At 39.7% G+C, this 13,009-nt stretch overlaps 1 protein-coding gene across 8 annotated transcripts in view; it reads right to left on the bottom strand.

The window, feature by feature from the left end:
- Nucleotides 1–11,099, bottom strand: part of LOC122417842 (1-phosphatidylinositol 4,5-bisphosphate phosphodiesterase-like) — a 41,127-nt gene extending 30,028 nt beyond the window's left edge. Inside the window, exons 1-2 of one of the 8 annotated variants that reach the window (XM_043431665.1) lie at nt 10,976–11,099; nt 9,832–9,907 (exon numbers count right to left, since the gene is read on the bottom strand). The gene's annotated coding sequence lies outside the window, so the exon portion shown is untranslated. Of the gene's footprint in view, nt 1–9,831; nt 10,852–10,975 lie in introns of those variants that run through there. The other 7 variants (XM_043431666.1, XM_043431669.1, XM_043431664.1 and 4 more) reach the window with 7 other exon arrangements.
- Nucleotides 11,100–13,009: the final 1,910 nt, after the last annotated feature.

Genomic DNA, 13,009 nt, shown 5'->3' with positions numbered 1-13,009 from the left:
CATTTGAGAGGAAAGATCAAGGTTTTTGAACCCATCAAACTTCTCGGCATATATATCGCCAATTTTTTCATTTATCGACAAATTTTTCGGCGTTGGATCAAAGGAAGCGACAAAATTCATCGTTTGATCGGACTGTTTTTTTCTGTGGCCGAAATTCTTTATTTTAAGGTCGTTTTTTTCACCGATTTGTTTTACTGATCATTAACGATATTTTGAATGATTTATTGAAAATATTTTTTACGGCACTTAGCTATCGAACTACCTTAAAACAAGAAAACTCGATCGAGAGTGCGAAAGAAAAGTGAGAATAAGTTCCTCGTCGAAGGTTATCGATGCTCCTCGATTGTTTGCTTGTCATTGGATCATTCTGATGCTCAAATCGATATTTTTTCACAGTCGAATGGTTGGATCGTCGTTGAGGAATGTTGGTCGAAGTGCTGCCCTCGAAATACGCGATTCAAGGAGATTACCAATAATTCGTAGCACGTTTTTTCTGGCTGGCAAGATAAACAATCCTCGAAATAATCGTGTTTTCGTTGAATTTTTTGAAACACGTTTGATCAATAGCATTCGCGTAACGCCAGGTGCGAGGAATGACGATCGAAAAATCGTAAATCCCGGATTTCGAGAATGGAATTATTTTCATATGAAAGATGTCGAAAAGTTCGTTCAGGCTGCACTATTTTTGTCGTTTTTTAAATAAAAAATACACCAGAATAATGTGAAACACGACGATTATAAAAACTGATTTTTCTCGCCAGTTTATCATCGGAGATTCATTTGAGTTTCGGCACGTGCTCGGCCAGGAAATTCCACCCCAAAACCACCTACCCATGTCTGCATTTTGGATCTCATTTTCACCTCGAAAGGGTGGCGCTCCCGTGAGATCGTTAGTCGAGAAAATGCGTTTCCCTTCGCCCCTATTCCTTCTTTACCGACTCATTTGTTCTTTCGACGAAGAGCGAACGGGGGACCGAGTGTTGTTCGATTGCGAATTCCGAGTCCAAACAATCGAATAGTTTCTCTCCTTCGATCGCGATATCTCGCAGAATGAAATTTTTCGATATACATTTCGATACAGCGTGAAATGTAAATTATCTGCCGGAGTTTAATTAGAGTGGCGAGCGTTGAAAAAGGGAGCAAAAGAAGGTTGGAAAAAAATGGAGAGGAAAAAGGAGAGAATCTCTACGGGTCACCAATGATGAAACTAATTAAGGAGGGAGGGGTGAGTATCGATGCGACGAGGCAACGAAAGAGGTCATAGCGAAGGAGAGATTCAGCCAGGACACGAGACCCCCACTCTGGCTCCTGCTGCCTCCACTTCTCGTCCGTGTACGTTGAATTTTCGATATCTCCGCTCGTTTTCCATCCCCCCGTTTTTTTATTTTCTCATCTTGACGTTTTTTTCTCTTCGTGCTGATTATTCTCTGGCTTCAAAACTTCCTCGTTTCCTATTCGTGTGTCTTCCTGTGTCCGTGAGCGTGTCTACGTTTGTTTGTTATTTTGTCCCGGTGCTCTTATCTTTTCGCTCTCTTTTTTCCTTTTTCTGCACTCTTTCCTCGTTTATTTTCTTTTTTCTCCGCTCCCCCCCTCACTTCCTCCCGCCGGCTTCTCGTGCCTCGTTCCTTTTTCGTTTCGTCCTGTTCGTATTTTTCCTACCTTCGGACTATTTATCTCCAGCTTTTTCAGCCTCCTATCTCACTATTTTTATTTTGACATTTCGTTTTCTTTCCCACCGCATCCCCCCCGCGCTGCCTTTCCGTCGCTGCCGCTTTTTCCAGCGGGCGTTTATTTTTCACCACTCCTTTCCCTCTTGTTTTCCTTTCTCTTTATTCACTTTCCTTATCCACTTTTTCGTGGCTTTTTTGCCAAAAATTCTGCCTCCCCTTCCCCTTCTTCTGTTATACTTTCTTTCTCAACTTTTTCTTGTCACTTTTTCTTCCTCTTTATTCTCCACTGTTTACTCCACCTCTGGCTCAGCCTTCCTCCATTTTTTCCACGGAATATCTTCCTTCCTGGCCCTTTTTCATTCGCTTTTTTCCTCCAATTAATCGTCTTCCTGTTCCTCCCCCCCACCCTCTTCCATTCCCAAACCACTTTCTCTCTCCTCTTTCTTCCCCTTTTCGTATCGTGTCCCAATTCCCATTTGCTTACTCTGCATTCGTTTTCGCTCACTATTTTCTCTCCTCCATTATTCTTCTCATAGATGTTATAATTTTTTCTCTTTTTCATAATTCCGTCGTTTTTTCGTGCTGTTTACCTTTTCGTATCTCACCTTCTCCAAGCGTCCGTCTTTATTTATCTCCCCAACCGTCGAATCCATTTCGTCTGGACTTTCCAACCCTCGAGCACGTCTCCCTTGGTTCACTTCACCCTTTCTTCCTCCCCGCCCCTCCCTCCGTTCCGCAGCTTCGCATTTCCGTTGGTACGTCCAACTATCTGTGACCTCACGAGGTTCCCTAGGAATACTCGGGCTTGTTACTCGCTCAAGCTTTCCGCTACGATCCTCCGAGGGCCCGCTGCCTCATTCCCAGCACCTAACTTTTCTCTTGCTCGAGAGATTTCTCATTTTCTACCACCCCAGCAGCACCCCTTTCGTTTCTGCTTTCGAGCTTTTTGTACCAATTGCAAACCCCCGCCCCCTCTTTTGCTGTCGATTATTTTGCTCCTCGTGGATGGACACTGGTTGATCGTTGACTCGGATCATTCGAGCGCGAGGAAAGGGAAGAAAGATTTTCGGGAAAATAATAAAAGAAAGTATTTTAAATATCGTACTTTCGTTCTTGTTCGAATAGGAAAAACACTTTTTCAAATTCACAAAATTCCATCGTCAATGGAGCATCGAAAGACCAGGGGAAACGTCGTTCTCATCGGACAACATTTCGCGGAGGGAGGACGAAAATTTCTCGAAATAAATAAACACATTTTCATTTAAACAAATCGAAATTTGTTTAAAAATATGTTTTTACTGATTTTAGAACGAAGAAAAAGATTCGCTATGAAAGAAAGATCAAAATAACGCGGAAAAAAGACATTTGGATCACTCGAATAATGATTTTTGAAAATTCCAGTTTTTTCTGTCGAAGATTTTGTCTGATAAGTTGGAGAACTTGAGCATCGAGCCGAGTTTCAAAACTTTCATTTCCAGGCTTCTCGGGCTAAAATTTCTTCAAGGATTCCACAATTACTCGGTGCCCGGACTGCTCTGTCATAAAGTCCCTCCAGTTTCGGTATCCTTGTAAGGGCTCGGAGGACGAGGTGCACAATGAATTGATAATTCACTGACGAGAGTGGAGTCAGCGAGAAATGTTGAAAATATAATAGAATTTCTGCCTCAGGCATTAAAGCTCTCTTTATTCACGAATATATAAAACTTGCTCTCCCTTTGTGCACTTTACTGAGTACCTGTCGAGACACTTATCTCGTATGACCTTGAGGTAATACGTAATCAGGCTGACGAGGATCACTCTTTTCCTTTCTCTATCTTTTGAGGACCTTCCCACTCTCTCGATCTCTTTTTTACCCATTTCTCTCTTCGCACTCGCTTTCCTCGCAACGCTCGTCAAGTGTGTGCTTTCGAAAGTCTTTCGCCGTGCGACTTTCAGCGCTTGGATATATGGATTTATTATTTTTTTTTGGAAAACAGCGAAATTTCAATGCAACAAACGTTTTTACTTTTGAACCGTACACAGTGCGAATTCGCATTGGATAAATGATAAAAATACAGAAAAATGTTAAACATTATTATTTTTAAACTGATTTTTCGGAGGGAGTTTATCATCGGAGGTTAATTTAAATTTGAGCGTGTGATCGGACAGGATATTTTACCCCAAAATCATCTACTCATGTCTGCGTTTCGGAACTAATATTCGCCTTGAGAATGTGGATGAAAACCGTGGAATTTGTATCTGCTCGTGGTTTGAAAGTGAGTGGATGAATGAGCGGTTCGATGATAATGATTTCGAGAATCGAGCCAATTTAGACACCCCTAAAATTCGACCCTATGAGGACGATTTACCTTAACGAATTTTTCATCGAATCAATTTATTCGTTTTTACAAAATTAATCAAAATAATCGGTTATTATGTCCGCCCGAAAAATGTAAAAAAAACTTTTCAAAAAAGCTCTCGCGCCAAAATAATGTTGCTCGTTATCATGTCTCTCATTCGTCAAGAACGTAATGACGAAAAATCAGCCCGATTACAGGTGGAGCCCCAAAAGTACAAAAATAATCATTCATTGAATAGCTAATGAGAAAAAAAAATTTTTTTTAAACGAATCAGAACTACTTTGGGAGATTCGTCGAAACGTCGAGCATTGAGTAACTGCTACGTAAATTCGTCGCACACATTGCAAAATCACACAACAACGCGAATGCCATTGTGCAGTGCACTTCAAAGAGACCTCTGTACCTGTGCTGTTTACATTAAGCCTAACGAACTGTGGCAACGATCGCTGTGACATGCGAAGGTTGACCAGCAGCGAGCATAGTTTAGTCACAAGATCAACGACAATATCCAGAAATCAATAATTCTGTGCTAAGTCTTATTTATCCATGATTAGTTGATCGTGGATTTCGATAGATAAAAATTTTTTATCGATTTATCGTGCCTCCAAATCAGCTCGTATGATTCGATAGCAAGAAAATGGGAGCAAACTTTAGTCGATTTTCTCCAAAATTCGTGTGAAAAGAATTCTTTAAAAATGGGAGAAAAATAGCGTTTCACCAAAACGTGAAAACAGTTTGAAAAAAGTTGCCAAAAAAAGTTCTTCCCACAAAATTAATTTATCGAAAAGCTTCCACGTTTTTTCCCCAAATTGGCATCCAGAAAAGATTTCACGGACGGAATTCGTTCCCAGAGGAAAAAGTGGGTCGTCGAAAGCCCCGCGAAAATTCAGATTTAATGCGACGATCGTTATTAGAAACGACGTTTCAAATAAGTTTCTACTACTGACGCAGCAAGAAGCTTCCACCGGCTGGTCCATTCCCCTTAAAATCATTTCTGCAATATTTGCGTTCGCGGTCGCAGGCTCGCAAGTGAGGCGGAGTTGGGTGAGCGCACTAATTAGTAAATCGTTGAGCCTTAAATGGCCGGCACTTAGAACGCTGCCCGTGGCCCTGCGTGTGCTGCGTCGCGGTTGAGCGCTGGGACAAAGCAGTTCGAGGCCGTGATTCTCCGAGAGGCAATAGCTAACGTTCGTGTACCAGGGACAACGAGAGGCTTTTAAAGTCAAAGTAATACGTGAGATAATAAAAGAGAGAAAAACGGTGGGAGGGCGAGAGAAAAAGTAAAAAGCGGGGACGACGTCGCCGGATATTTTCCTCTGCGAGGAGCGTTTGACGGAGCCACGCTCAGGGTGCTTGAGCAAAGTGAGGAAATAACACGAGACTCGATGGGGGGAAACGTGGGGAGAGAAAAAAGTAAAAAAAAAAAAAAAAAAAAAAATTAGAACGGTAACGGATGGGGGTGGTTGGTAAAAGAAGAATTAAAAAAAAAAAAAAAATGGAATGTTTGAAAAAAAAAATGGAAAAAGTTAGAAACTCGAAAATTCAGCCCCACCTCGAAGAAGCTACGTGTCCGGGGGAAACTACTCGGATACTGGGAAAATGTAGATGTTAAGGACCGGGAGGAAGCGAAGTGAAAGAGGAAATAGGGGCGACGAGGAGCACCGGAGAGGGCGAGAAAAAGTGGCTTGGAAAATTTTTTTTTATTAGCGTATTCGTGAACGACGAATGACGGGAGGGTGAGAATAAGTTACTGGAAGAATGATAAATTTATGGTGGTACGTGGACGAGGTGGGAGGCCATGGAAAAACGAGGGGCGCATGGAAATTTTGATGGGAATGTAAAAGCTCAGGCTCGGGGTAAAAAGCAGCCTGGAAAATAAAAATGTGATGAATTTTGTCGTCGAAAAATAATCTGTCGTGGGTCTCGCAATGGAAATATCGTAAGAAATTTTTTGGGGAATGGAAAACCGAATTTCCCATCAGCAGAATCATGGAGGGAACGACGACCTCGGATTTTTCCTGACACGAAGGAGGCTCATCATTTCGAGATGAATTTTCAAAAAACTGTGAAAGATTTTTAAGCAACAATCATGTTAGGAGCAAGAGTTTCATCCCCTGGAATGGTGCAGTCAAAAAAAGTGGCGAATCAAAATGTTTCGAGTTTTCAGGCAACGCGAACCGTCGAAACTACCTTAAAAGCTAAAAAAATGGGAATGGATGAAGAAAAAAGTGTTAAGGAGGGAGGATCACGAAATAAAAATAATCAGAATTTTATCAAATTTGGTCATAACATTCTTTGCCATCACGTATACAAATACAATTTTTTTCAAATTTTTTTTCCACGTGGTTGTCGAATAATTGAGCGTTAAATCGAAGCCCTTATGCACGAGAACTCTATGCTTATACACGTGAACTTTAGTGTTCAATTACTCGAGAGCTATGTGGTAGAAAAATCTAAAAAAATTTATATCGTCTTGTATTTTTATGAAATTTTATGAAATTCTTATGATTTTGAAATTCTCCATATTTTTAACATGGCTTAGCATGGCAACATTGTATCGTCGCGATCCACCCTCTTTAAGGAGGGTGGCTACATTCGTCAAAATGATAAGAAATTTATCAAATTTGGTGATAATGTTCTTCAACATCAAGTGCGAAGACAATTTTTTTCAAAATTTTCCTCTGCTTCAACGTGAACTTTAGTGATCAATTGCTCGATAACTGTACAGAAGAAAATTTTTTAAAAATTTGTATTGTCAAATTTGGCACTAAAGAATGTGTTCACCAAATTTTATTAAATTCTCATCATTTTTAAATTTTTTATGTATTTAATATGGTTTAGCATGGCAACGTTGTATCATCGTTAGCGCCACCCTCCTTAATATCATTTTATTACCAGAGTAAAACAATCGTCTCGAATTTTTTTCCAGACCTTCGTTATATACTTCATTGTTATTGTGTGCATTTTTTATAAACTTCGTAAGAAGCGTTCATTCGTTGTATTGAAAAATAAACGATTTTTTGTGCATAGTCCCTACACCCCTGTGTATTTTTCTGCAATACTTAAAGACGTTTATCTAAATAACGAATAAGACGAACCGCTTAAAATTTGATATGCGCGTCAGTCCGCCGACCCAGTGAAACTCTTCCTAAATTTCGAGACTTTCTTACGAAAATTGTTTCGTGCCTGAACTACCTTAAATTAAATGAAAAAAAAAAATAAAAAAATAAAAAAAATAATTACAATTAATGAAAAAACGTTTTCGAATAAAAAAAATATAAGAAAGTGTACCGTCGATGAAAAACGATCGCGAAATGTCCAAGTAAAAGATGGTCGAAGGAAACTCGTGAGCTTGGCGAATATAGCAAGCACGAAAACTGCCCCAAAAGTGGTAAAAGTCTCTAAGAGGCATAATGAGAGTGTTTAAAAATGAAAAGTAACTGAAAGCTTCGGAAAACATGAACCGGTAGATCGCGACGAGGAAGCTAGCAGCAAAATAATATATTTGATGAGAAGAGTGAGTGCGCGAGATCTCCGAAGCAGGGCGGCACAGCCGCAAACAAATGGTCGATTAGACTTTGAGGGCTCTTCGTATTTCCAAGTGCTTTTATCCCCCGTGAATATTTAACCGAAGAACACGCTTTTTTTTCTTTCACTACCTCCAGCACCGAGAAGACTTTGTGTGCCTGTGTTATTGCGAGAAAAAAAAACAATGTGGATGAGACACGAATGAAAAAAGTGTGGGAAATATCGTTGACCCAGGCATTGTTAGCCAAAAAATAAAAACTGGAAAAACAAAGCCAGCAAGACTCGAATTACGAGGCTCGAATGAAAACTGTGGGCGTGGACATTCACGAAAATATTTAGTGCTCCAGCTCGTCGCTCGTTACTATAGCTGAGCAGCTCAAGGTTTGTTTGTTGGGACCCAAACAAACCCAACGAGGGGGGGGGGGGGGGGGGGGGACACGAGAGATCGTTGGATAGTTGGAATTCGCCCACGAGCTTTTGTCCCGACGATTGGCCAACTGTCAGCTCGAACATTGTACTTTTCTACGCACATTCAAACTTCAATTGAAATATAAGAAGTTGGGACAAAAAGAGATGGAAATAATTCCTCTCGTTTCGCTCTGGTCGACGTGCTTTTTGACGGAAGAGAACACGAAACGAAAAACAGAAGCTCGATTCTGGGAGCTTTGACATTGATATACATTTAGCGGAGTTATCGAATCAATGAATTACAATTATTTACGAAAAATTTACCATAAATATTATTCTGATGGGGGTGGAACACGTGGAACAACGTGTAAACATTTTTTTATTGGCAAATCTTTTTTCTTTTTTTTTTTTTTTTATGTCGCAATCAAAGTTCGAACGAGTTCAGAATACATCGCTTTTTTTATTCGTTTTTCCATTTTTTTTTCTTCAATTTTTAAAAAGGCCCAATGCCCAGCGTTGTACGACTCTTGGGAGTTCGACTATTTCGATTTGAAAAAGTAATGAATTTATTGAATTTTCTTTCCATCTGAATTTTTTCCATTTCAACTTTGATTGGAGTTTTTTAAACTTCAAATCCATTTTTTCTGGTCAATATTTTTATTGAAAGTGAATGAAAGAAATTCTCTCGTTTCATAGGAGTGAAATTGAGGAAGAAGTTGTTTAAAACCGAATGAAAGAGTACTTTTTTTTTGCTTATCGAAATCGAGTGAAAAAAGTTTAAGATTCTGTTAGAAAAAAAACAACGTGGATTTATTGAATTTTTTCCATAGTAAATTTTGTTAAATTTTTGAATTTTAGTTGAATTTTTTTCATTGCCACTTTCAGTGGATTTTTTAATTTCAATCAATTTTTTAAAATTGAAAGTAAATGAAAAAATTCTTTCGTTTCATCATCAAATAGGGAAAGGAATATCTTTTAAAATTGAATGAAACAATCAATTTTTTTCCATCGAAATCGAACGGAATAACTGGAAGTCAGTGGAAAAGTTTGAGATCGGAGTTCGTGACAGTGAATTGCAAAAAGTTAATTCGACTCTTCATATTCGATTAAAAATGATATGTGAAAAAAAAAGTTTCAATAACTTCAAGCTCTCTGCGATCCAAGTCGCTTAATCTCCAAAGCATTTCCGTGCATCCAATATTTTCCGGGGTTATTGAACTTTAAGGGCCTTCAAGTTTATTTGTTAACTCTAACCGAATCCACTGCGACGTTGTTCCGAATACATATTTTCCAGCCCTCCTTTCCGAAATTGGTTTTTCCTGGATCCAATCTCCGCGTATATTTTTCAACTTATTTCCATGAAATTTAGTGACGAGCATAAGAGGATCGTATAGGAAAAAGGTTTTTCGTTCCAATCTCGTTCCCATAGAAAAAAATTTATCTTCCAGCGCTTACTACGTCAAGCTAAAGAAAAATCTTCATTTCCTTCCCCATTTTCTGTCAGCCGAGATCTTCGAACCAACCGCAACCCTCCCTCCAAGAACAACAAATTTCAAAAAAACTTTCAAAATCAAACGTCCACGAAATTGGTAAAACAGTCGAAAGGCGTTTTCATAAAAAAAAACCTAATCGAAAATCCTGCCATGCGATTCGAGCCAATATTATTCCAAAGTTTCCGATCCCTGTATAAAAATACACAAGGAAAACTGAAATTTTTCTGAATTCAAGCAGAGAAAACCAAAAACGACGAAAGAGCAGTGAAAAAAAAGAAACAAAAAAAAAACAAAAAAAAAAAAATGAGAGAAAAGTCAGAAATTTAAATACTGACGATCAAGAGTGCTCGAGGAAGGGCATAAAGTGGTTGGCAGCATAAAAAAGCTTCTTACCGGCCACTGCGGAGTTACCGGCGGCACGAGTACAGCAGTATTTGGATAATCATCTCGAACGTTCTCGCCAATGAATCTACGCACATGATATACATGAGTTAAAACCGCACAAAAATTTCAGCCTGTGAGGATTCGCTGCGCGTGTAAAATTCGATATTTAAGTGTGTGCGTGTTTGTGTGCGTGTGTGTGTGTGTGCGTGTGGGTGAGAATATCTTTCCCGGTAGTGAAGAGATCACGCGGGGCGATCCCGCGGAATGCCGTGACTGCGGTAACTCGCACTCGATGCTTAATATTCCCGTGCGGCGGAAGGGTTATCAGTAAAAACAAAGTGTGCAGCTTGAGCCGATTGAGAGTGTAACGTCTCTCCCTTTTAATCCGTATTAAATTTTCAATTCGGATAAACAAAAAAAAAAACACAAATTTCGTTCGTCAGTGTGCGTTTGAATATTATTTCAAATTATTTTCACATTTATTTCCTGTTTCCCTCTCTCTCTCGCTCTGTTTCTGGTTCTCTCGCTTGTGGTCGTGTTTAAAATTTTTTTTTTTTTTAATTATTTTTTTTTTATTTATATTTTTTATTTTTATTTTTATTTTTTTCATACGTGTGTAAATCGCGTGGCTGGTAGTCGACGAGGAGGACAGGGGCCAGGCAAAAAGGCGACCTCGTCGTCGGCGTTGTATATGTAACGGGCGTAGAAAACTCGCTCCTCACTTTCTTTCGTTCGAAAAGTATACGAAGGTGTGTAACGACGGGCGATGTGTAATTGTCGGATCACAGAATGAGTACGAAGCTGCCAAACACGGGGATTATTATCGTCTAAATTAATGGCCACGAATTTCGTGTGCGTCCGCTTGTGAGCTAATAACCGATACGTTTTTATATTTTGTCGAAGTTCGAGATGCAGAGCAAGAGAGCGAGGGATACATTGTGTAAACACGCAAATAAATATATAGCCGGAAATTTGGTATTTGGATTAATGTGTCTTTGCGTTTTTATCTGTCTCTGATTTTTTTCCCTCCCTCCCTCTCCTCTCCCCTCCTCCCCCCCCCCCCGCCCGTCCTCCTCTTTTTTGTTTTTATTTTTGAATTTTTTTTTTCTGTAAATCCTCTTTTCTGTGAGTAAATAAATATATGTATATGTACGCGGTATATAAAGCGTGTTTGGCGAGTGTTCGACTCGCGATACTGAAGAGTTGAGAGCTCGGAAAAAGCGTAAGAACCTCCCGACTTACTCGCGACGGACGGGCGAGCCAGCTGCCAGGTGCCTGGCTCGATACTGGCGAGATCTCCTTCGCGCATGTCCCTCGCAGCGAGCCGCTTGCCTCGTGCCATCTCCCTCGAGCGTTTGTGCTCGCTCTCTCTTTCTCGTTCCTTAGCGGGCGTTTCTTCTCCCTCTCCCTCTCTCTCTCTCACGCTCTTAAATAAAATCGCAACTCCCCATTTTCTGGCTCTCTTTCCCCCACTTTCGGTGACCCGCCGGCGGCCTAGCACCCGCGGGAGGTTCGCTGAGCGCGCGAGCCCCGCCGACGGAGGTGGCTCTTGGAATTCGTTGCGAATTCAGCCTCCCGGATCCGCGGCAATCGACTGACGGTAAAACAATTGGCGAGAGTTAACTTCTTTACCGACCGACGGTATCGCGCGCGCGCGGGGGAGGAGAGCAGCGAAGAGACCGACCGCGCTCTTCATTATCGACCGTTGGACACGGCGAACCGGGGAGTTTCTACTTTACCTTACGTTTGGTATTAATTCCTGAGGATTTCTCGTATCAACGAATTTTCGTTGGTCGTCAGATTTCCTACCTTATCGAGCCACTGTCGAATGGAGATTCGCTTTACCGCCGGTCGGTAATGATTTTTTACAGAGCTTTCACCAGAAATGTTTTTCAGGATGATTACTTTTTCGTTGTTGCACTTTTAGAGGTGAGAGTGTTGAATAAATTTTTTTTCGAAATTGTTGGGCATACGATGAAATGTTTCGCTTTTGATGATGCGGCTTTGTCGATACTTGATGATTTTTTTTTTCTGGATTTCACGCTTTTTGATAGAGAAACTATTTTCGAGAACGCATGGTATTTTTTTTTTTTTTTTTTTTTTTTTTTCAGGTGTTTTACTTTTATTATTTATTTTTGCGGATTTGGGCGATGAAGAAAATTGATATTTGCCGCAGTTTTGTTTCTCTTCTCGAAAATGAGGAAGTTTGCTGAGCTTGTTTATTCGAAAAACATGAGCTTTAAATTCATCTTCGTCATGGATTTTTCATAAATTTATGGGTGAAAACGTCAGAATGAAACTCTCGATTCTACACGCAGCTTCGACTCGTTAATATAATATTTCCCCACGTCAGAGCTTGATGCTAGTTTCATCAGAGCGCGAATGGATGTTCCTGATGAAAATAATATGGATATTGACGCGGAGGCAGAAAATTCACGCTGAAATACGAAAAATATTGAAATTATTATGATTTTTACTTTTTTTTTGGAGTTTGCGTTATAAAAGACTGAAATATTGCGGGGAATTTGGGCTCAAAAGCATGGAAATTCGCAGCAACTGTCACGTCGTTGTTATTCATTGGAAATTGCATTTGTCTCGATTTTCTACTGCGCATTTTAAGGGGGTCCTGCTTTAAAAAACCAGGAAAATCGACTCTTTTCGAAAATGTTTTCGAATAGACGTTTATAAATCCAAAAAAAAAATGCAAAATTCTACATTTTTAGGGAGTTTGAAAAAAAAACGTTTTTAAAGAAGAATAATACCACTTCAATGTACTGTAAATATAGAACTTTGCCATTTTTTCGGATTTTTTTTTTTCGGAAGAAAAATTTGGAATTTTCGTTAAAGACAATTATTACGATTTCCACATTGTACGCAGCTGAGAAACTTTGACAATGAGACTTTGCACATAAACCACGTACAAATGAGTATCTCTCACATTTAAAAATGGTTTTGTACTCTTGAAATATCCTTAAAACTATACCGAAAATTTCGCTATGTTGTGTGTCGCTACCATTAAAAAATTCCCGAAAATAATCGATTTTTTTTAACTTCCTAAAGCAGCACCCCCCCTTAATATTATGAAATAGATACCAATAAAAATGTGGAGTTTTCGTGGAATCACAATGCAGGTGAGCCTCGACGAGAAATTTATTTCTTCCTTTTTTCGTGTCAGACTTCGATCCGT

This window comes from Venturia canescens, chromosome 11, assembly GCF_019457755.1.
Source record: "Venturia canescens isolate UGA chromosome 11, ASM1945775v1, whole genome shotgun sequence".
In the NCBI taxonomy this organism is placed as follows: Eukaryota; Metazoa; Arthropoda; class Insecta; order Hymenoptera; family Ichneumonidae; genus Venturia; species Venturia canescens.
This window is presented reverse-complemented; position numbering and strand designations above follow the sequence as displayed.